This window comes from Silene latifolia, chromosome X (genome assembly GCF_048544455.1).
Source record: "Silene latifolia isolate original U9 population chromosome X, ASM4854445v1, whole genome shotgun sequence".
Taxonomy (NCBI): Eukaryota; Viridiplantae; Streptophyta; class Magnoliopsida; order Caryophyllales; family Caryophyllaceae; genus Silene; species Silene latifolia.
In genome coordinates, this window is record NC_133537.1 from 296,585,066 (window position 1) to 296,610,437 (window position 25,372).

The 25,372-nt window shown below is 38.9% G+C and overlaps 1 non-coding gene across 1 annotated transcript; it reads left to right on the forward strand.

Moving 5' to 3' along the window:
* The first annotated feature begins 24,533 nt into the window (after positions 1 to 24,533).
* Positions 24,534 to 24,640, forward strand: LOC141625601 (small nucleolar RNA R71). Its single transcript, XR_012535371.1, has one exon. It is a non-coding gene; the product is annotated as a small nucleolar RNA R71 (small nucleolar RNA).
* Positions 24,641 to 25,372: the final 732 nt, after the last annotated feature.

Genomic DNA, 25,372 nt, shown 5'->3' on the forward strand with positions numbered 1-25,372 from the left:
TAGTTCGAATGACCCGATCACCATCTATTGTGACAATAGAGGTGCCATCTTCCAGGCTAAGGAGCCAAAGTCTAGCAATAAATCTAGACATGTACATCGGAAAGCTCACCTGATCCGTGATTACGTGGAGCAAGAAGATATAGTGATTGACAAGATAGCTTCGGATGATAACATCGCGGACCCTCCCACTAAACCATTGAATTTTGATAAGCATGAAGGGCACGTTATTTCCATGGGAATTAAACGTGTTCCTGAGTTGTAGTAGTTGATTATGGATTTGATACATTATCTTTTTCATATACTATTTATAACTTCATCGTTTTTATAATATTTTGTTTTTCATATGGATTGTACAGGCAACATTGAACGCCACAAAGTGAACTGAATTACATTATATTTTGTTTGGTCCGTAATCGCCTTAATGAGCTGATAACTCTGGCTATTATATTGTGCAGTCGATTGATGGTGGGTTCAACGAGCCATAAGTCAAACGGTTGACTGATCGATCACAGATGCGAGATTATAACGATACCTCGTAGGACAATTATTTTTGTGACAACGTAATGGAGTCCTAAATGTTTAAAAACATTCGGTGCCAGGTCGTGGATAGGACATCCATTGTGTTCCTAGAGTCGATTCTTTTGACTATCAACTGTCTCTTGAGATTAAGGCAGTTTTTGAGTGACTTTGGTTTCTTTCTCATGGTCTCACGTGAATCGGAGACTAAGTAGATTTTTTCTGGGTCATTTCATACTGTGCTTACATCTGCAGGATTCGAGTTGAAGAAAATATCCAACCCTTATCAGGTTTAGTTATTTCTCAGGGCCACTCGAGGAGTTGTAACTGAAATGCATGGCCATGCTCGAATGATGATTCGTTTTCAGTTAAGTTACTCTCTAGTCGGGGAAACCACTCTTGATATTGATCACTTGTAAAATATGACTTTTGTGAATACAGATTTTGCAAATTGTTTTACATTGAGTGGGAGAAATTTTAGGATATGAGAATCGGTTATCGCACATACACTTGTGAGGACAAGTGGGAGTTTGTTGGAGCTTGTGTCCTCCACAAATTAGTGTGATAACATTTATAAATCTCTTAAAGGTTCACAAGGGTATACTTCGTATTTTATCAGTTGATTAACGATTACCTAATAACGGTTGGCTTGCTAGAAAGTTTGACGTTATTATCATACTGATGGCGGTGATCAACTGGTCCCTAAAAGTCACACCTAAAGGATGTGTTTGAGAGATGTGATTATGGAAATGTAATCACATTGATGCCTTATATGACTAAAAGGTTAGTTCATATAATTGACTAAACAGTTAGTCAACGTGTTGATGAGACGATTATTTAATGCCGATTAAATAATATTAGTTGAGACGAATTAACTGTCAATTCGTAAATTGAATATAATAAGTTATATTTAATTAATGTATATAATGTTAGCTTGGACGAATTAATATGTTAATTCGTAATTAAATGTAATCGGTTAAATTTAATTAGCAAGTTAAAGTATATATTATACGATATTGTCACAGACCGGCATTAATAAATCCACTGCAAGATGTAATGTGTAGACTTATTAATACGAAATGATATAAATGACAATTTATAAATAATGCATTTTATACATTTTGTATACTACCAAAATAAGAAGATTTAATCTCCTTATTTTAGTAGGTAGAAAAACCGAAAAAAAAGAGAAAAATAATTTCTCTTATTTCGGAATTATGGGCCGAATTAGGAGAGAAAATATCTCCAATTTTAACTACTCCTTTTCGGTTATAATAGGATTAGGAGAGATCATTTTTCAACCCTAATTCTAACCTAGCCTCCTCTCATCAAAGAAAAACACAAAAACCTAAAATTAATCAGTTAATTAGGGATCGATTCTAGCAAGAAGCAAAGGGCATATCTCATATCATCTTGGGTGCAACTGATAGGTGAATATCATTGCGATATTGTTCTTAGGCCGTTTTTGCTAGGAACGAAGGTTGTTTCTTCATTCTCTACTTTTGTTTATGGAATTTATTTTATGACTCGTAATCATCTTTATAAATTCGTTATAATCCTTAATAATAAGGAAAGTATACAGATTATTTCCCACAAATAGACTAAGAGTTAGTCGACTAAATTAATTTAGAGAGATATTGAGTTGTGAACTCAAGGCGCGGAAATTATTATTTAGTTATGCGATAATTAAATAATAAATTTTTGAGGCGGGAATTAATAATTAAGCAGTTAATTATTAAGATTGGTACTAATTGACTAATGTGATTAGTATTGGTACATAAAATATATGTGTAGCGGTACACGTATATTTACGGAGTGATTTAGACGAAATTAATTGAAGCATTTAAACATGATACGATGTTTAAATAAAATTTACACGTATTTGTGCGACAAATATAAGAACCAAAATGGACCCGTAAATGGGACATTAGACCGTGTAAATGGAGTGTAGTAGATGATTATAGACATAATCATTTCACTTTGCTTGTTGTTTCTTCCATAAGTCATCTTATGATCATTTGCATATGATATAAGATTGGACAAAAATAAAACAAGTACACTTCCTCACTCCACCAACTCCCACCCGGTTTTCCTCCTCTTTATGAACCAACAATTGCTCATTTTTACACACTACTTCATTTTGTGTATTTGCATGTGAAAAAGTTGTTGGTTTTTCTCTCTAAAAACCAATAAAATCTTTTACTAAGATGTGTTAGTAAAATAAATAATTACTAAGATTGTTAGTAGTATTTACATTTTATCAAGGATAATCTTATTAATATCTAGTTAATATTAGTAAGGTTGTTGGGTAAGTTCTTGGGTGCTTAAGAAAGGAGGTGTTCTATTTTGGACACTTGAAGATGGAGGATCTTGCCATTTATTTTAAGCTCAAAAACAACCAAGATGGGTGATCTTGGTTGTGCCAAATACTACCATTTTTCAATGTAAGGAAAATTGTTTTCCTCTTCTTTTATATTAATATGCTTTTATATTGCATGCATGTTACATAGATCACATAAACTCAAGTTATGAGATAATTTGATATTTAATTAGAGTGTCTAATATGGATCTATGATCCTTCAAATCCATGTTGATAAATGACATTCTCGAGGGAGCATCACAATCCATTAAAGTTGAACAAGGAACCGAAGATCCTACCATACAAGAAGAAAAGATGGACGAATATGTCATGGAGTTTGAGTATGATGGATATGAGGAGCTTGAGGAACAAGTCGAATATGCCATGAGAATGGAATGTTTAATGGAGATGGAGCAACTCCTCAATGAACCTTCGATGGTGGAAAGTGAGGTACAAACTTCAACTCTAAAACCCCTTCCCCCAAATTTGAAATATGATTACCTTGATGAATCTAAAACTAAACCCGTGATTGTTAATGACAAACTTGATGAGAATCAATTGAAAAGTTTACTTGATGTGTTAAAACAACATGAAAAGGCTATAGGTTATAGTATAGATGACCTTAAAGGAATAAGCCCCAACTTTTGCATGCATAGAATTCATCTAGAAGAAAATCATAGACCTACCATTCAAGCCCAAAGGAGACTAAACCCCCACATGCAAGAAGTTGTAAAAGCGGAGGTTATGAAATTACTTGATGCGGGAATCATATATCCTATATCAGATTCTTTGTGGGTTAGCCCCGTTCAAGTGGTACCCAAGAAAGGAGGTACCACGATGGTGACAAACGATAAGAATGAGCTAATACCCACAAGGAAGATCACCGGTTGGCGTATGTGTATTGACTATCATAAATTGAATTTCGCAACAAGAAAGGATCATTTCCCCCTACCATTCATTGACCAAATGCTTGAGAGGTTAGCCTTTAACAAATTCTTTTGCTACCTTGACGGGTATTCGGGATTCTTCCAAATCCCGATACACCCGGATGACAAACACAACACCAACTTCACAAGCCCTTACGGTACTTTTGCATATAGGAGAATGCCTTTTGGCTTATGTAATGCCCCCGCTACTTTCCAAAGATGCATGATGAGTGTCTTCTCCGATTATCTAGAAACCATAATGGAAGTTTTTATGGATGATTTTAGCGTTTATGGAAAAGACTTTAACTCTTGCTTGCATAACCTTTCTCTTGTATTGCAAAAATGTGAGGATGTTAGTCTTGTTTTGAATTGGGAAAAAGTCACTTTATGGTTAATGAAGGTATTTTTTTGGGTCATTTAATCTCGAAAAAGGGCATCGAAGTTGACAAAGCCAAGGTTGAGGTGATAGAGAAACTCCCACCTCCCGTGAATGTTAGAGGGGTCAGAAGTTTTCTCGGTCACACGGGTTTCTATTGCCGTTTTATAAAAGATTTCTCAAAAATCGCGAAACCCCTCACTCAACTTTTGCTTAAAGATGCCCAATTCCAATTCACTAATGAGTGTGTTGATGTAACACCCGCGAATTTTCCATTCTGACATTTTAAATTTATTAAACTGTTCGATTGCTTTATTTTATATTTTTGAATTATTCAATTTAAATAATTTCATTTCAAATACGATTTTTATAAACGTATTATATAAAAGCTCATTTTTATAAAAATACGTACGATTAAATTATATTTTTAAGGCACGATTTATATAATAATATATGTATACGTATTTTTGGCCGGATAATAATAATGACTGTAATAGTTATAATTCTCGTCTCCATTTCCGTCTAGTTATAGACCGTCACATTTCACTTTGCTCCCACTTTAATCTGGACCAATCAAAAACCAACAACACATTCACCTACCTATACTCCACTTTTAAAAATATCTCCTATTAATATTCATATATAATAATTATTATTATTATTATTACTAATAGTTATTATTATATGTATTATCATTATTATATGTTATTACTATTGTACTACTACTCTACCCGTATCCCTATCCCCACACCCTTGTTTCTTCTTCTTTCTTAAAAATGCGGCGAGCTCAACAATCAGAGCACCGTACATCCATCTCCATCAACCTTCAACCTCCATTTCCTCCCTTATTTCTCAACCAAATTTCATAAAACTTACTCCATTAGCTCCCCCTCCTCTTTCTCCTTCTTCCTATATAAAAAAGAACCAAGCTTTCGTCCTGTTTATTTTGGGTCGTCTTTCAGGGGTGCGATTTTGGAGCTGATATCTTCCATTTATGGGTTTAGAATCACCCTTGGATGGTTCCTTGGACGTTAGGAGATCATAAACAGGTAACGGTGATAGGTTACTCGACAAGAATGTCGAACTTTCGTCTTACGGGTCGTTTTATATACTTGTGCTTGATAAAGTTTGGTTCTTGCGTCTTTTCCTCCTTTATATGTTAATTTTCGTCTTAATTCGTTGTTGGGAATGCATTTGTTTTGGGATGGATAACCTGGGTTTTGTCCGAGCGAAATTCGGTGACCGTGTTCGGGAATTGTTGTTTTAGTTCCGTCTTGTCCTTGTCTTTACATGGCTCGTTTTTGACTTTGTTTGGGTGTCGTTGTTGGAGCCGTGATAGACGGATTTCGTTGTTGTTGGGACTGTTTTGGTGCCCTGGTGGTACGACGTTTTCGTAGCCCTTGTCGGGGTTGTTATGGTGGTTGTGGGTGGCTTGTCACGACCTGTTTTGGGTTTTGTTTCAGAGGTTGTATTGCAAGTCATTCTGAGACGGTATGGTCTGTTTTAGTTGAGTTATGGTGGCTGGACCGTAGGTTGCCTGGTGGCGTGGCCATGGCTAGCTCGTTGCAGCCTTGGTCACGGGTAGTGTTTGGTCGTCGTCGTAGCCGTGTTCCATCTAGCTGAACCATGTTTGTATAGTTTGAGTTAGTGCCATATACTCATGTCAAGTTGAAATATTTGAATTTCCGTCTCGTGTTTTATAAAACGCAACCCGTTAAAGCATTGTTCATTTATATACCTCCCTTTCATGTTTTATAATTCTAGAATCCCATTATTTAATTACCTAAATTACCGTCTCAAATATGCTCATGTACTCGTCTCATTATTTAGTAATGTGTCAAATTGGGCTTGTTCTATATTATATGTTTTTGGGCCATATAGGGTAGTATATCATTTTAATAGGGCTTGTCATGATTTCATAATTGGGCTTGTCATGTTTATTTATTTGGGCCTTATATGATTAGCTTGCTAGGTTTCACATGTTTCCATTGTTGGGCTTGACATGCTTTATGTGTCGGGCCAACCTCATCGTTGTTTAGTGGGCTCATGAATGAGTCATTTGAGCTTGGTCGTAATTTGTTCCGTAACTTTTATATAACGTAAATTATTCACTATCATTTATTATATTTTATTTAACCGGCATGTTAAATTAGAAAATGGAATATCTATTAATATAAGACAAGTATGAGTTATCTTTATCAAATAGTTATTTGTGAAGAGTCATATTCTTGATAATGTCTTGTATACTGTTCTGTTGTGAGAGTCTGGGTCCTATCGGATACTAGGGGTGAGCTAGAAGCCCTCTAGTTGCGATATGATCGTTGGAATTAATGTTCCCATCTGTACTCATGGTGAGATGCAAGTCATGAGTATGAATGTGACATTTATAGTCCCGTATCATATGATGTTTGCATGATCATTCTTACTCCTATTGTGACTCAAGTGTGACATTTTACATTGTGTGACTACTTGACATTCCCTATTTATTTGCCCTCGGACATTGGGTCACGGTTAGGTGCCATTGTTTCCGAGTTGGGCTATTTTTCCTTCCGCCTCTTCGGACCGGGGGTCACGGTTAGGTGACAAGGTTCCGATTTGGGGTTACTCGACTTCCGGGCACGGTTAGGTGTACCATGTTTCGAGTCTTGGATACGATTTGGTATCGTGTGTCGAATCGGGTGTCGTCCATCCCGAGAGTCTGGCCAGGTTTAGACTAGGACCGTATTATGATCGTCGTCCTACCAAGAGGTTGGAGTCTAGAGGGTTGTCTTGTTTGAGTTCATACTAAGAATATGTCTTACACTTGTTGAGTCGTGTCCACATGAGTGGGTTGACTTGGTGATTCTATTTCCTTGATTGCATATTCATCCTCATGCACCATGCCTATTCTACTAAGAAAGTATTATGCCTGTTTCACCATGATTGTTCATTATATTTCCTTATTCCTTATTGTTAGTATATGTTGCATGATTAATATGTTTGATTAAGTGTTGTTTGTTATCTGCATTTCTACATATTGTGGCTGGGAGAACCTTGAGTTACTCCCCACTGACTGTGGCGTTCATGTTTACATGGATGACAGGTTTGAAGATGCTTACGTGGGGAAGACGTGTGGGCTAGCGAGAACTAAACCCTTGGACCTTAGTTTCTATTTTAGAAACCTTTTATTTGTTTATTCGTGGGATATCTTTTCCCCGCTTTCTAGACTTGGGTTGTGATAACCTATATTTGTCTATTTTAGTAATTGTTTCATTTAGTTTTTGGCACCCGCGTTTTAATCTATAACTAGTAACTTAAAAGTTTTTAAAATCTCACAAAATTCCGCTTTAATTTATTAGTTATATTTCCGCGTTATCGCGGGGTGTCACAGTTGGTATCAGAGCATATGTTGCTCCCGACGCACACACGTGTACCCCAAATTTAAGTTTGAACTTGACCTTGAATAATGAATGAGAGATGGGTAGACTTAAGGACCTAAGGTTGTAGTCTGTAGTGTGTTTGCTCTTTGTTAGGTTCTAACATGTTTGTTGATTGTCATTTAATAATTTTTGTATCCTTGGATCAATGATCGTGAGCTTACCTATGTGAAGATCAAGAGTTGGTGCCTATTGTCGAGCATTGAAGATTTGTTCAACTTTTGAAGAATGTTCCTTCTTCCTCGAAGTTTTCCTCCATCTTTATGTACCTTGCCTTGCTCTTTACTTCTTAATGTTCGCTTCTTCTAAACTCTCTTTTCTTGTTCTTTGAGAATTACTCTTGTACCCTTCTAACTTGCGTTTTGTTCCTTGCTTATCCTCCCTTAGCGCCTTTTTGATAGTACTCTTTCCTTTGTGGAGTGTTAACCATGGTTGGATAATTTGACTTTTGTGGAGTTTGTTTATGTTTGACCCTTAACCCTGGTTTTGAGAGGTCGTGATGTTAGAAAGACTTAGGTAATGTGATGAGACATACTTAGTGATTCTTATACCTAGTTCCTCGACAAAGTGAGTATAATTGATTGGTGGATTCTTTGTGTTAGGAATGAGTTGCCTATGTGATTAAAGTTATAGAACTTGGCTTTGTTGTTTATGTTTGGGATTTGAAAGCTTAGTAGGTTGAACGTCGTCACCTTAGGAGTAAACATGAGATAAGTTTAGAATATGAAATTGGAAGAAAACCCATTTTTTTAGATGTTAATGATCCCGTATAGATTGGTGATGTGATTTGACGTTAGTTGTTCCTTAAGAATTTTGTTGAGAAGTCTTCGTTAATTCATTCTTTGGTTTTTAAAACATTGAGGTTGTGTCGAGTGCTTGAGATAAAGAGATGCTTTTATACTTGAGTGGTAGATTTGCTTTAGGGAAATCCTAATATGTGATAAGATAGGTGGAAGAGGTATCTAACCGATTTATCAACCCTTAAGCGAGCGTTTATTTTACCATGACCCTTGTTTTGGAATTTGGTCGTTTTGTTATAATGGTACAATACCCTAATAAGTGTGACCTTGTTAGAGAGAACCTTAAGTCTTAGGAAGCGTATAGTTTAAGCCTTAAAATCCTCCTTCGTACCATTAATCGTTTTCCTTCCCTTCGTTCTTGCCTTGGTTGGATTTGATTCTTATAAGTATAAAATTTTACTCGTTATTTCCTTGTCTTGAATACCCCCCCTGATTCTAATATCTCTTACTGGTTGTTAACTAGTTATATTTATGATTCGACTCTTTTAGTCTCACATCTCGACATGTTCATATATCCCTTTTGGAATTTCCCATCATTTCCGAACCTGGTTATTACTCTTTGTTTCTTTAGTGGAGTGATGGCATTGTTGGCTACGTTGTAGAGCGAGTGAGATGCTCTTTGAGAATCCTTTGTGAGCCCTTATTTCTTTTAATTTGGATTAAGTGGGACTTGAGTTAAGTTGATTAGGAAAAGTTGTGTGACAAACCTATTTATCTTTTGGTTGGTGATCTTTATAATTTGGGGAAAGTGATCATCCATGCTTGTGAATTCGGGTGTGATTAAGATTTTGTTTGGAGTGTTAGAAAAATATAAAGAACTTGGGATTATGATCTTTGATTAAGGATTTCACCATAGGGAGAACTCCTAGTGGTCGATAGTTGGTTATGAGTGTAACTCTTTTAGTAGTTTTGATCTGGTCTCGTGGAAATCGTTGGTAGATGATTGATATTTGAGAGTTATGGAATCACAACTGCGGTGGAGTGCCTTGACCCACGGAATAGCATAGGAGTAAGTGTGTAAGTGTTTTGAGGAAATCCTTGGGAGTTAAGTGGTTAGGAGTTTTGTGGTTAGGAAGTTTTCGGAACCGTTCAGGATGACATCGTTGTTTCAGGTTTGAATATCTGGCGTTTCCTTGTGGTCTAATTTCCCTTTCTCCTTGATCATAAGTGTTACCGTTCATACCTCCTTTCCTCGCTTCATCATGCTCCTCCTTTAAATTTGATGCTAATGACCTATAAAAACTCTATCTTTTGCAACCTTGTAAATTTTGACTTCAATTCTTACCCTATGAAATTCATCATAGCTCTTTTGATTAGTTAAGTGTGGATCCTTTTAGCATACTTGTATCTATGATGTCTAAGTTACTTTTCCTTTATTCAATTTCTAAATATTTCAAGCTACCATTTTATTCATTGTTAAAAGTTGATGTTGCTTTTGCAAAACCTTGCCTATTTTAAAGATTTGAAAATGAAAAGTTGATTTAATTCCATATTTGTCCTTGGAATATAAACTTAATTATCATGATTTTAATTGCTAAACCCGAAATTTCCTTAAATTTTATCCAATTTCGGTTAACTTCGATCTGTTTATGATTTCTTGGTGAAAGTTTAATGTTATATTTTCAGAAATTTGACTTCCTTTTTGAGTTTAAAAGTGGAACTTTTATGTTTATATTGGCTTTTGTAAAAGGAAAATTTGAATAAATCACCTTTTTCGATTGTTTTTAACGTTGATGGAATGTTAGGACTCGTTATTAAAGGCGTCTAATAACTTGTCCTGCACTTATCGATGAATGATTTTTGTTTAAAACTTGTCTTTGACTTGGAAAGTTAGCGTTCTTGTGTGCACGACAAGAGCAATTTCGTTCCATGAATGAGACTTATACTTTTGAAAACCCTTCGTTAATGTTTTTGAAAGTATTTTGATCTTTGATTTGGAATGTGATGTTCTTGAATACGTAACGAGAGCACTTCCATTCCTTTGATGAGAATCTGGCTCTGTCGGGAAATTTTTATTTGAACCTTTTGAAAGAATTTGATCCAAAGTCCCAGTTTTGTTTTATATAATCTTCCATTTCTACTTTCAAGTTTCGAGGACGAAACTTTTAAAAGGTGGGGTGATTGTAACACCCGCGAATTTTCCATTCTGACATTTTAAATTTATTAAACTGTTCGATTGCTTTATTTTATATTTTTGAATTATTCAATTTAAATAATTTCATTTCAAATACGATTTTTATAAACGTATTATATAAAAGCTCATTTTTATAAAAATACGTACGATTAAATTATATTTTTAAGGCACGATTTATATAATAATATATGTATACGTATTTTTGGCCGGATAATAATAATGACTGTAATAGTTATAATTCTCGTCTCCATTTCCGTCTAGTTATAGACCGTCACATTTCACTTTGCTCCCACTTTAATCTGGACCAATCAAAAACCAACAACACATTCACCTACCTATACTCCACTTTTAAAAATATCTCCTATTAATATTCATATATAATAATTATTATTATTATTATTACTAATAGTTATTATTATATGTATTATCATTATTATATGTTATTACTATTGTACTACTACTCTACCCGTATCCCTATCCCCACACCCTTGTTTCTTCTTCTTTCTTAAAAATGCAGCAGCAGCAGCTCAACAATCAGAGCACCGTACATCCATCTCCATCAACCTTCAACCTCCATTTCCTCCCTTATTTCTCAACCAAATTTCATAAAACTTACTCCATTAGCTCCCCCTCCTCTTTCTCCTTCTTCCTATATAAAAAAGAACCAAGCTTTCGTCCTGTTTATTTTGGGTCGTCTTTCAGGGGTGCGATTTTGGAGCTGATATCTTCCATTTATGGGTTTAGAATCACCCTTGGATGGTTCCTTGGACGTTAGGAGATCATAAACAGGTAACGGTGATAGGTTACTCGACAAGAATGTCGAACTTTCGTCTTACGGGTCGTTTTATATACTTGTGCTTGATAAAGTTTGGTTCTTGCGTCTTTTCCTCCTTTATATGTTAATTTTCGTCTTAATTCGTTGTTGGGAATGGCTGTTTTGGGATGGATAACCTGGGTTTTGTCTGAGCGAAATTCTGGTGACCGTGTTCAGGAATTGTTGTTTTAGTTCCGTCTTGTCCTTGTCTTTACATGGCTCGTTTTTGACCTGTTTGGGTGTCGTTGTTGGAGCCGTGATAGACGGATTTCGAGCTGTTGTTGGGACTGTTTTGGTGCCCTGGTGGTACGACGTTTTCGTAGCCCTTGTCGGGGTTGTTATGGTGGTTGTGGGTGGCTTGTCACGACCTGTTTTGGGTTTTGTTTCAGAGGTTGTATTGCAAGTCATTCTGAGACGGTATGGTCTGTTTTAGTTGAGTTATGGTGGCTGGACCGTAGGTTGCCTGGTGGCGTGGCCATGGCTAGCTCGTTGCAGCCTTGGTCACGGGTAGTGTTTGGTCGTCGTCGTAGCCGTGTTCCATCTAGCTGAACCATGTTTGTATAGTTTGAGTTAGTGCCATATACTCATGTCAAGTTGAAATATTTGAATTTCCGTCTCGTGTTTTATAAAACGCAACCCGTTAAAGCATTGTTCATTTATATACCTCCCTTTCATGTTTTATAATTCTAGAATCCCATTATTTAATTACCTAAATTACCGTCTCAAATATGCTCATGTACTCGTCTCATTATTTAGTAATGTGTCAAATTGGGCTTGTTCTATATTATATGTTTTTGGGCCATATAGGGTAGTATATCATTTTAATAGGGCTTGTCATGATTTCATAATTGGGCTTGTCATGTTTATTTATTTGGGCCTTATATGATTAGCTTGCTAGGTTTCACATGTTTCCATTGTTGGGCTTGACATGCTTTATGTGTCGGGCCAACCTCATCGTTGTTTAGTGGGCTCATGAATGAGTCATTTGAGCTTGGTCGTAATTTGTTCCGTAACTTTTATATAACGTAAATTATTCACTATCATTTATTATATTTTATTTAACCGGCATGTTAAATTAGAAAATGGAATATCTATTAATATAAGACAAGTATGAGTTATCTTTATCAAATAGTTATTTGTGAAGAGTCATATTCTTGATAATGTCTTGTATCTTTTGTTACGTTGTGAGAGTCCTGGGTCCTATCGGATACTAGGGGTGAGCTAGAAGCCCTCTAGTTGCGATATGATCGTTGGAATTAATGTTCCCATCTGTACTCATGGTGAGATGCAAGTCATGAGTATGAATGTGACATTTATAGTCCCGTATCATATGATGTTTGCATGATCATTCTTACTCCTATTGTGACTCAAGTGTGACATTTTACATTGTGTGACTACTTGACATTCCCTATTTATTTGCCCTCGGACATTGGGTCACGGTTAGGTGCCATTGTTTCCGAGTTGGGCTATTTTTCCTTCCGCCTCTTCGGACCGGGGGTCACGGTTAGGTGACAAGGTTCCGATTTGGGGTTACTCGACTTCCGGGCACGGTTAGGTGTACCATGTTTCGAGTCTTGGATACGATTTGGTATCGTGTGTCGAATCGGGTGTCGTCCATCCCGAGAGTCTGGCCAGGTTTAGACTAGGACCGTATTATGATCGTCGTCCTACCAAGAGGTTGGAGTCTAGAGGGTTGTCTTGTTTGAGTTCATACTAAGAATATGTCTTACACTTGTTGAGTCGTGTCCACATGAGTGGGTTGACTTGGTGATTCTATTTCCTTGATTGCATATTCATCCTCATGCACCATGCCTATTCTACTAAGAAAGTATTATGCCTGTTTCACCATGATTGTTCATTATATTTCCTTATTCCTTATTGTTAGTATATGTTGCATGATTAATATGTTTGATTAAGTGTTGTTTGTTATCTGCATTTCTACATATTGTGGCTGGGAGAACCTTGAGTTACTCCCCACCGACCGTATGCGTTCATGTTTACATGGATGACAGGTTTGAAGATGCTTACGTGGGGAAGACGTGTGGGCTAGCGAGAACTAAACCCTTGGACCTTAGTTTCTATTTTAGAAACCTTTTATTTGTTTATTCGTGGGATATCTTTTCCCCGCTTTCTAGACTTGGGTTGTGATAACCTATATTTGTCTATTTTAGTAATTGTTTCATTTAGTTTTTGGCACCCGCGTTTTAATCTATAACTAGTAACTTAAAAGTTTTTAAAATCTCACAAAATTCCGCTTTAATTTATTAGTTATATTTCCGCGTTATCGCGGGGTGTCACAGTTGAAGCCTTTAATAGAATTAAGGAATCACTAATCTCAGCTCCAATCATCCAACCACGAAATTGGGAGCTACCATTTGAGAACATGTGCGATGCAAGTAGCTACGCCGTTGGAGCGGTTCTTGACCAACGGGTAGGAAACGCTTTACATGCTATATATTATATAAGCAAGACTCTTGATGCCGCCCAAGTGAACTATGATACTACCGAGAAGGAACTCCTTGCCATTGTCTATGCACTAGACAAATTCCGTTCCTATTTGCTTGGATCAAAAGTAATCATTTTCTCGGATCACCGTGCTCTTCGACATCTCTTGATAACGAAAGAGGCAAAACCAAGGTTGTTGAGATGGATTTTGCTACTCCAAGAGTTCGATTTGGAGATAAGAGATAAGAAGGGAGCCGAAAATGTGGTAGCGGATCACTTGTCAAGAATTCAATTTCATGATGATGAGGGAGAGACACCGATCAATGACTCTTTCCCCGATGATATCTTGATGGCCATTCACTCACAACTTGAGAAGCACACCACACCATGGTTTGCCGACTATGATAATTACATTGTTGGAGGAGTTCCTCCTCCAAACATGAACTACAATCAAAGGAAGAGATTCTTGTTTGAAGTAAAGAGGTATTTTTGGGACGATCCCAATATTTACAAGGAATGTAGTGATGGACTTTACCAAAGGTGCATACCTCAATGGGAAGTTCAAGGTGTCTTAGAAGTATGTCATTCATCACCTTATGGAGGACACCATGGAGCACGAAGAACTATTGCTAAAGTCCTCCAATCGGGCTTCTTTTGGCCTACCATGTTTGAAGATGCTAGAGAATTTATTCTCCATTGTGATCCTTGCAAAAGAACCGGAAACATTTCTTGGAGAAATGAGATGCCACAACGAGGAATATTGGAGGTAGAAATTTTCGATGTTTGGGGAATTGACTACCAAGGACCATTTGTGTCATCTCAAGGAAACAAGTACATTCTTGTAGCCTTTGATTATGTGTCAAAGTGGTTAGAAGCAATTGCTACCCCAACCGACGATGCCAAAACAATTACCAAACTTCCCAAAAAGATAATCTTCCCAAGATTCGGAGTCCCTAGGGCAATCATAAGTGATGGAGGGACACATTTCCTTGAAAAGAAGCTCACATCCCTTTGGGCAAAATATGGTGTTCAACATAGAACCGGCTTGGGATACCATCCTCAAACAAGCGGTCAAGTTAAAGTTTTAAATAGAGAGATCAAACAAATTCTTGAGAAGGTTGTCAACAAGACTCGTAAGGATTGGAGTATGAAGCTTGATGATACTTGTTGGGCCTATAGGACGGCCTATAAGACTCTCATAGGAGCCTCCCCTTACAAGCTAGTCTATGGAAAAGCATGTCATTTGCCAATTGAGCTAGAATACAAAGCTTTTTGGGCAATCAAAGCTCTTAACCTTGATCTCAAGCAAAGTGGTCAAAAGAGGAATGCAAATTCAAGAATTGGAGGAATTCCGACTACAATCCTACGAAAATGCCAAAATCTACAAGGAAAGGACAAAATTGCTTCATGACAAGAGGATTAGGCAAAAAGCTTTGCTCAAGGGAGACAAAGTCCTTCTATTTAACTCCCGATATCGACTCTTTCCCGGGAAGTTAAATTCTAGATGGATGGGTCCGTATGTGATTACCGAGGTAGGAAAATATGGAGACTTTGAGATAAAATCGGAAGATGAAAACAAATTCAAAGTCAATGGCCAAAGGTTGAAACCATATTATGAAGGAGCATTTGTGGACGTGGCCCACCTGCAAGCCCAGCCGATCTGTGGACATACAACGGTCTTTTGAAAGCCACGCTCGGCGGCGTAAAAATGCTTTCGACCGGATCGTTTTAGATCGGTCGGTTTCGTCTCGGTAAGGGTCTCGAAACGATTAGAGATGTTCGGAGTCGCCACCAAGCATTTGTGGGATGCTTGGAACCCATTCGAATCCACTTTATACCTCGGTCAAATGAAGCACAAAGCAGTGTTTGACATAGGTACTAAAGATAAGGAATCGTCCCTCTTTAGCATCCTATCTCTAGAATGACTCTCGTACGCCCTAGATAAGGTCATCCATTATCCAAAGTTTCTGAGTAAGAGGTGAAGGTACGTATTGGGAAGCCCTTTAATCAGACACCCAATCCCACCCGCGGTAGTGGCCTCTACTGATCGATCTTAGTTGGTTGAATGCAAAAGTTGATAAAACGGTTTAAATGAATGAATGCGTATCCAATAATTTAAACCTGACATGTGAGAGCTTTCTAAGTCGGTTGATTTTGTCCAAGTACAAGTATAAGATGTCGAGTTGGATTAATGGTTGATTTTCATGCAAGACGGAAATTAAACATCCATTCACCGTATTAGGTTTATGGTGCATAACGTGATCCATTTGTCTTAGTAAAGCATTTTGCAAACATGATTTTCGAATGAGCAAATAGTCATCTGATTCGTCCTATATCCGGGCTAACCGGAGTCGGGATCGTCCTAGTCTAATGCTGGAAAGGGAACAGGCCCTGTGCTAGGCGGCCAAATGAGGCGCGAGCATGCCGGCGATGTAAGGGGGCCTCCCCTGGTTTTGAAAATAAGAAAGAAAAGGCATGTTTAGGCGCGGGTTAAGCAACGGTTATATGCCGCGCTCTGACCATTTGAAAAACGTTTATAAAACGTATTGAAAAATGGGTATTTGACCCGATTTGGTTTGAAAGGGTCGTTTAGACCGTATTTGTTGATTTGAAGAACGGGGCTTGAATAATCGTCATTATTTTGATGATATTCGGTGTCGGGTTTGACTTGACAAGCTTGACATGAATAGTTTTGAAAATAATTATGAACTAATTATTTTAAGTTCATTTGAATATAATTATTCGATACTCATCATCGTACCCGGGTTAAAATCCAGCATGGTAATATGCTTGTTTTGAAAATGTAAAGAAATGATGAAAGGCTTTAAAATATCTCCCAAAATGTAAAGAAATGAAATAAAAGGCTTTAAATACCTTTTAAATGTTATTAACCAAATATTATCACCGAAACACAGATTTAACCGTCATGGTATGAGGAACCAAGGGTGAAAAATGTTTTATGGTTAAAAACAAATAAAATAAAATAAAAAAGGTTTGAAAATATTTAAAATGGTAAAAACCGATTAAAAATATGAAAATGGATTAAAGGGAAAAGACGAGAACAAACACGGTTGAGTTCTGACCTGGGCACCCCATTGAGGCGCGAGCCTATGTGCACAATAAGGGGCTTCTACCTCAGGCCAAAACTCAGTTTTGGCTCGTTTATCCCATGTTTTGGATTGTGTTATGCATGTTTTAGCATGTTATAGTCATAAAACAAATGAAGACATGATAAAAGAAGGATTTTTACACCCTCATACTTACATGTTTGGTTATGGCGAGAAACCGACGTAAGTGTAACAACTCGTTTGGTCGGAAAAAGACTCGGTTTAAAACCGTCTTGGTAAGTAAAAAGAGTGTTTTATTAAGATTAGTGATGGTTTAGTGGTCTAAGTGGTCGGTCAAGTGATTTAATGCACGATTACGGTACCAAACAATGTGTAAGGCTTGTATTTACGATCCGTAGGTCGTAAATACGCGTCAGATTGTGACTTAAGAAGTCGAGTCGAGAATTTTAAGGGAGAAAATAGGGGGAGGACACTCGCGTAAGTTCTCAAATGGGGGCATTTGAGGGGTATTTATAGGAAAATGAGTGGTTGTGTGAGTTTTGAGCGACGTGGCCACCTGGGCTGCTCAAAGAGGCGCGAGCCACGTCGCGGCTCTTCGAGTTGTCCTATCACTTTCACACAAGTGCAATCATGATTTGTTCTATCCTAGGATTTGTAGTCACATGTTTGGTACTTGATCATTCATGAATCCGGGAAATCTTAGTATAGAAGGCTTTGAATGTTTTGTTTTTGGTGGTTGACTCGGTTTGACTCGTTGTTGGAGTCGGGATTTGAATTTTTGAGTCGGTTTTGGTCTAGTGTCGGTTTTGACTCTAGTTAGTGTCATTGCGACCCCGTCGTCATGCATTAAACACTCCAGGTACTTTTGAAAAGTTTTGAAATGTTATATTTTCGAAATCGTTTTAAGTTTTTCGACGTAAAGTTGTACACAAACTGTCGATCAAACGCGCGATTCCAAAGCATGTTGTATTCCGATAATCATCGGGCGTTTGTTGGAGTCTCAGCAGATACTGGGTATCTCCAGAGCCCCCACTTTGACTGAGGCTTGGACAGGGCAAAAGTCAAAGTAGAGCCCCCAAGTCAATCGAAGATTACAACCTGGAAACCCAAGCGACGTCGAGGCGGCTCGAAAGGATTCGGGCCAAGGACTTGCCGTCGGGAAGGGTGACGCCAAGGCAACTCGAGGGTACGAGCCAAGGACTGTCGTCGGGAAGCTGTTTAGAGTCGTCGATTGTCCGTGCGGGTCGTTTAAAGTCCGTTAGACTACGTACAAAGGCTCGCTTGACCATAAGAAGGAGTCATACCTGAGGCATCTTCGGATACGTCCTTGCACGTTTGCGGATAAAGGCTCGCCAGCTGTGGTGCGTATGTGAGGAGGGCTCGCCAGCCGCGATGCGTAGTAAGGCTCGCCAGCCATGGTGCGTACCTGAGGAGGGCTCGCCAGCCGCGATGCGTAGTAAGGCTCGCCAGCCATGGTTGGTCGGTTAATTGACCGTGAGAATAGCCGCGTCGGATGGGCGTGTTTTGAAAGTAGCGGACTCATGATGCCGCTGATACCCGTCGTTGTGAGTACCAAAAATAATACTTATAATTCCTATTAAAACTAACCTAGGCTAGTGGTAACAGGGTCGAACCACAAGGAGGCGAATGTAATTCTTAGCTGTCTTAATTTCGGTCTAAGGTAACAATAAAGGTGGGGGTTTGATTGGATTTGGTCTACAACTAATGAGCAATAAAATAAAGTAAACTAAGCAAACGGATGAAATCAAGTATAAAAAGAGGTACTAGGATGGTCGGTTCGTTATAGCTTCGGCGGCAGCATACTAAACAGGTCTAAATCAAACCCATGAGGTGGGAAATAAAGAGGTCCTCTCGGTCCACTCTTAACAAATAGCATCTTTCGATCTCGCTATAGGTCCCTAATATCACTAATACTAACTTTCGTCCTGAAAAGTGACTAACGGTCTAAACTTTACTTATCTTTCGATCTCAGCATAGTTTAGTCATTTTAATTGGTGATCTAATAACTGCCCCTATCTCTCGATCTAATGGGTCAGTCACAAATTAAGCATCTAACCGGTCGCATGCATTCGATTCGTTAAATACAACATTAAAAGCAATTAAAACGAAAGGTAACCTCACGTGGTCAGTCGATCGACCGGGTAGGGTGGTCGATCGACCAACACGCGAATTAAGCCGTGTTCATAATATTGCCGCGTACACTATAATTCCCCTACATCCTAGCACGAATAAATTAGCTACTCATACTAACGACGATAACAACAATGAAATTAACGAAATAGACAGAAAGTTTCATGCTTAAAACGAATGAACAAACAATTAACAATAATGATAATTCGGTTTCGGGAGACTAACTAACAATTTCTATACTATCAATGCAATAAAGATGAACTGAAAATAGAGCAAGTGAATACCGAAATTGCAGAAGGATCGTAACGGAATGATTGAAAGCACAACGAAAATCCAATGGAAAATAGTTTCCCAAACCCTAACTATTTCTAAAGAACTGTATGTAAAACTTAATGTGAAAACTTGATCAAAACTGGATGCCTTTATCTGATGTTCTAGGTTACGTTATATAGCAAACATACGTAACAACTTATTTTCAAAACCTAAACATAATGGGCTTCCTTTCCTTGATCTTTTAATTCTCGTCTGAGTAGCGGGGTGGTCGATCGACTGAGATGACCGGTCGATCGACTGCTATGCAGTGTAAAGTTGCTTCTGGAATCCGATGGTTGGTCGATCGACTGAAGGTAGTGGTCGATCGACTGCTTTAGCTGCTACTTGACTTCTATAATCCCATGGATTTTTCTTTTGGGCCTTGGAATGCGCACCAAGCTTGTTCTTTAAGTAAATTCTTCACGTCAAAATGCAATGCAGGATACTCGGGGATGGATTTAGCTTGATTTCCGTTGAATTCTTCACATTTCTGCAATAAAGTACAAAAACACGAAAGTAGACGAAAATGGGGGAAATGGCAGCTTAAACTACACAAATGAGCTCTGAAATGCGTGTAAAATGAGGTGCAAAACATCATATAAAAGACACGCATCAAACTTCCCCAAACCAAACCCTTGCTTGACCCCAAGCAAGAACTAGACTCGATCTAATGAGCTAATGGAACGAGTTCAATCTCAGAGCGAATTACAACATGTAAATCCTAAACCATTTTAATGCAATAACCAACAATCACTTAGCAATGCGAATCATGCACACGAGTTATGGAGTCGTTAAAAACATGCTGAACCGTCAACTGTAGAGACTTATCAAATCGGACTCTCACGGGTCGCTCATATCACTCAAATAAGCACAGGTGAATAATGTAAAGATAGAAAGAATTCATTTTGTAAAGACTCTCACCTAACTACGACCTATAAGAACATGCCTGCAATATAATATGAAAGTAATCTCTATGACCGTACATATGTATTACAACCAACAAATGACCATGACACATGCCGAGGTATATATGGGATATGTGAGGTATGGGTAAGAAGAGGCAAAACATTTTATGGAAAAGTGGGGGTACAGGTGATCAAGCTAGTACCAAAACGGAACCATATGGCAACATCCAACTTCTTGGTCAAAAACAAATGAAACGGTGCTACAACAAGCACAAATCTCACAATCTCCAGGTATAAAAGCAATCAACCAACTCCCCATAAAATATGAATAATACTTGGGAGCAAAAATCGCCAAAAGATAAAGGCTTGAACTATGCGAATTGATTCTTTTTTTTTTTCTTTCGAACTCCAGTCGATCGACCAAGTCGAGCAGTCGATCGACTGCTTTGAACAGTACAGAACCTCTTTTTTCGAATCATTTTCTCTTCTTTATTTTTATATTTCTTTCTTTCCTTCTTTTCATTTTCCCAACAATCATCTCAATTGAGCAAATACCACCAAAAACGAAGTAACAATCCCAAAAACATGGACTACTAGCTTGACAAAGAACAGGCTAAATGTAGGATGTGGTAATGGGACAAAAAGGCCATTTTTGGCAGTGTGGAGCTTATGGGCATAATAAGAAAAAGGAAACCTCTACCACATGTGTCAACAAACCACAAACCGAATGCATACAGGTATTAAGCAGATTAAGTTCATATTTATGCAAATTGATTTGACATGTCTCATAAGGAGTACTACTCACATTCCTAAATAAACCGGTCATAGATGTCACCAGTTATAGGCTCTAAATCTCAGAAATATGATGTAGTTTGCCAATTTTCAAAGTCAAGTCTCAAGTTCAGCAAATAAATTTAACGAAAAGTCGTAGATATGCATATATGATTCTACTAATAACATGTTAATTAGCAAGGCTTAGGCGAAAACAGATGCAAATGCAATATCATCATTGAAATACTACCGTCCCGACTCGACCTATATGCTAAAATAAACGTGCGATTTTTTGAATTTTTGAAATTTTTCAATTTTTTTGAAAATTTTTTTGAATATAAGAATGAAATAAACAATGCAAAACAAAATGTAAACGTGAATGCAAGCAAATGATATGCGACACAAAACCCTTCCCCAAACCAAATCGCACAATGTCCTCATTGTGCAAAATCATGTAATGAAGAAAAGAGAAATGGGAATTTGCGAGAAATTAAACAAATAAAATTAACGTGAAGTGGAACTCGGGAACTCACAAGACTTTAAGCACAGCAAAGGAAACCTCTCCAAACCAGCGTGAGCTAGGAGGTTTCAGTAGCCAGCAGTGCTACTAATAAGTACCTGAAAAGACAAAAACAAAACCCACGCATAAAATCGAGAAGACAATTTGGGAGCGGTAAAATTGTGCACAATTGAGAAAATAGAAGAAATAAATAAATGACGGAAGATAAAGGGGAGTAGAAAACTCCCTAAATTCCGCGAATCGATCAAACATAGCAAGAGAGAGGTCGTAAATAGGTACAGCAGTGCAGGTCGGTCAATCGACCACATAGCTCAGTCGATCGACCGAGGTGAAAGGAATAGTAGCTCCTGGAAACTGCAGACTGGTCGATCGACCAACCAGACCAGTCGATCGACTGGAAATACTGCTGTAACTTCTTATTTCTTCGTATTTGCTCAATTTCTTGAGCTAATGAGGTCTAAAAACCTGCAAGTGCACAATAATACGCGCCCAAAATTGCGCAAAACCCAAAGTAAAGTCTAAAGCGTATAAAATCCTAAGCAAGCAAAATAAAATGCGAAGTTTCGCGCACACAAAAGCAATAAAAAGTGTCTAACAAAAGCAAATAAAAAGTTTTGAAAAACATGTGATCAACTAGTAGTTGATCAAGAACGGCCACGGAATGGCCCACTTTGTCGGCTTCTGGCTACTAGAGGTAGCCTCAACGGTGCTTATCTTCTCAGCTGCACCCTTCTTAGCTTCCACGTCCGTATGGCTCAACGGATCAACACTTTCATCATCTCCCCAGTCAATGACCTCTTCAGACTCGTCAGAATCCAAATCGGACTTTCTTGCCTTGACCGGCTCGTCATCAACTTCCTCATCGGTGGCATAGCTAAGGCAACCAAGACCTCCTCGTGAGATGATTGGCTTCTTCGCAGCTAGAGTGACTTGCAGCTCTTCCTTCCCCAAACCAGCTCCTGCAATATCAGAAATAGACAAATCTTCCTCCAATTTGCTCCCAATATGGGGCGGAGGGGTTACAGCAGGAATAGAGATAGGCATATCAGGAAGCACAAAATACGATTTCTTGTCAGAAACCGTATTACAAGTCACAGGCCACATGGGGTCTTTTTTCTTAGACGGCTGGGCAAAGACAATAGAATGTTTGCCCACTTTGAAAGTTAAGGTACCTAGACCGACATCTATGACTGCACCAGCAGTGTGCAGAAATGGCCTACCCAAAATAATGGAAATATGGGCATCCTCAGGCATGTCAAGTACAACGAAGTCCACGGGGAAGAAAAACTTCCCTATTTGGACAGGAATGTCCTCTAAGACTCCTATTGGCTGGACCGCAGATCGGTCACCATCTCAGATCTTGTCATATCATCACTGCGAACCTAGTCAATTTGAGCTTCCTAGCTAGACTCAGGGGGATGACACTTATACTAGCTCCTAAGTCACATAATGCCTTCTCAATAGAGAAGGTACCTATATTGCAAGGAACAGAAAAGCTACCCGGGTCCTCTAGCTTATGGGGTGTAGTGTGAGACAAATAAGAGCAGGACTCTTTGGTTAATGCGACAGTATGCACATTTTCAAGTGACTTTTTCTTAGACAGGAGTTGTTTCATGAATTTAGTATAGGCAGGCACTTGATTAACTAACTCAAGGAAAGGCACTTGTACATTCAAGCTACGAATATCTTTTTCAAATTTATTGAAAGATACCTGTTCCTTCGTCGGCACTAGTCTCTCTGGATACGAGGCTGAGAGAAGTACCTTAGCCCTCTCCTCTAAGTCTCGCATGCCGGCATCTGTGGACTTAGGCTGAAAGTCCACAACTTTCTCCTTATTGAAGCTTGACCCCTCTTCAGACCGTCTCAAATGTGAGCCATTAACCGTCATTGGATCGAACTTCGGAGCCGGGATTGACCCATCAGCACTCGGGTCTTTCCCCAATATTTTCGGGACTGTCGTGCCCCGGAACAAATGATCTCTCAAGTTGTCAGGCATCGGAGGACGAAAAATCTCGTTATCAGCAGCGATCTCAGTCGATCGACCAGTGATGTCAGTCGATCGACTGGGATGAATAGGACCAGAAGCTCCTGTAACCCGCACTTCAGTCGATCGACCGGGTATGTCAGTCGATCGACTGATATACCTGGTAGACGCCTTTTTCTTTCCTTTGCTCGTTCCAGCTTTGTTTTGACTCGGTTTTGCCTCATTTTTCGCAGTGGCATCCTCGACCAAAGTAGGCCCCTCCAGGGTAGACCCACTCCTCAAAGTTATGGCATTTAGGGTCTCTTTCTGGTCAGTTTGAGTTGGTAAGTGTCCCGGAGCTCGAGTGGTACTCTTGCTAGCCAATTGAGCAATTTGGCTCTCTAGCATCTTCATCCCGGCCTCTCTAGCTTGGGACTCCTTCAGCAATAAGTTCTTCAACTCGGTGAACTCAGAATTTTGGGATTGTTGCTGCTACTGAGGAATATACGGAGGTTTTTGATATGGTTGTTTGTGGGGGGGCACATAGGCTTCTTTGCTGCTTCTTTGTTGTGGAGGTTGAGTCGGATTCAGGACATTCTGGCTGCTCCACCTCATGTTGGGGTGGACATTCGGCTCATAGTACGTGTTTGTCTGCCTATAGTGTTGAAAGGCAGCACAGGACTCAAAGGGGACAGAATAATTCTCTGAGACATGCCCCTCAGCTCCACATCTTCTACGAGACGAAAGGACCGTCTCAAAAACAAATAAGCGTTAACATGGTACATCCCTCCTTTAGAAGCTCCTTCCAATTCATATTTGTCAAACCTTGCGGTGAGAGAGCTTCTAGTGCAAAGAACAGAGGAAGATTCAGCACTCTCCTCCGGTTTCCTCTCGAATTCCCATATTCAGCCTTATGAGTGGCCAAATCATCGATGATCTTCCACCTCTTAGTCTCTCCCATGTTCTCAGCAAATCGGCCATTGGTGCAAAGATCCAAAATAGCCCTCGATCGTCATACTGACCCATTATAGAATGGTTGCAAAGACTCCATTTTTCGAACCCATGGTGCGGTATGGTTCGCACCAGTTTCTTGAAACGGACCCATGCTTCATGAAAGTTCTCATCAGGCCCTTGTTTAAAGCTCGTGATCTGAGCTCTAATGGCATTCGTCTTTGAGGCAGAGAAGTACTTTTTGTAGAATGCCAGGGCTAAGGAATTCCAGTCGGTGATCCCATGGGCGGCTCGGTCCAGATCTCTATACCAATCTCTTGCAGCGTCGCGAAGAGAGAAAATGAACATGGTCTCCTTGATCTGATCTTGGGTCACACCGGTCGGCGGGGGTATAGAGTAACAATAATCAACGAAGATCTCCATATGCTTGGTTGCATCTTCATTTGCAGCTCCCCCGAACTGGTTTCTCTCAACCAGGTTAATATAGGAAGGCTTTGGCTCGAATTTTCTCGCCTCCCCAGGTAGTTCGAATCCTTTGTAAAGATTCTCAGCTGTCGGCTCTGTGTGACTGACAATGGTTGCTTCTTCAGCCATGACTGGAATTTCTGGAGAAGTGACTGTCTCAGCTGAAGAAATAGAAGCAGGAGATGTAGGTGGATCTTCCTCAAACAGAGCGTTCTCATAGTAACTTGACAGAGTACTCAGCTCTTCCTCTGTCGGCAATACCCTTTGTGATCGTCTCAACTCGCGCAAGGATTTCCCGATCTCCGGGTTGAATGGTACTAGTTCACCACCATGTGACCTGCGCATAAGAAGAAACTACAAAAAGAATATAAGAAAAGTTTAAGGAACGGATGTCCCTTAAACTAAGAAAGACTAAAAATAAAACAACTAAAAATTAGACCTATTGCCTCCCCGACAACGGCGCCAAAATTTAATACCCGT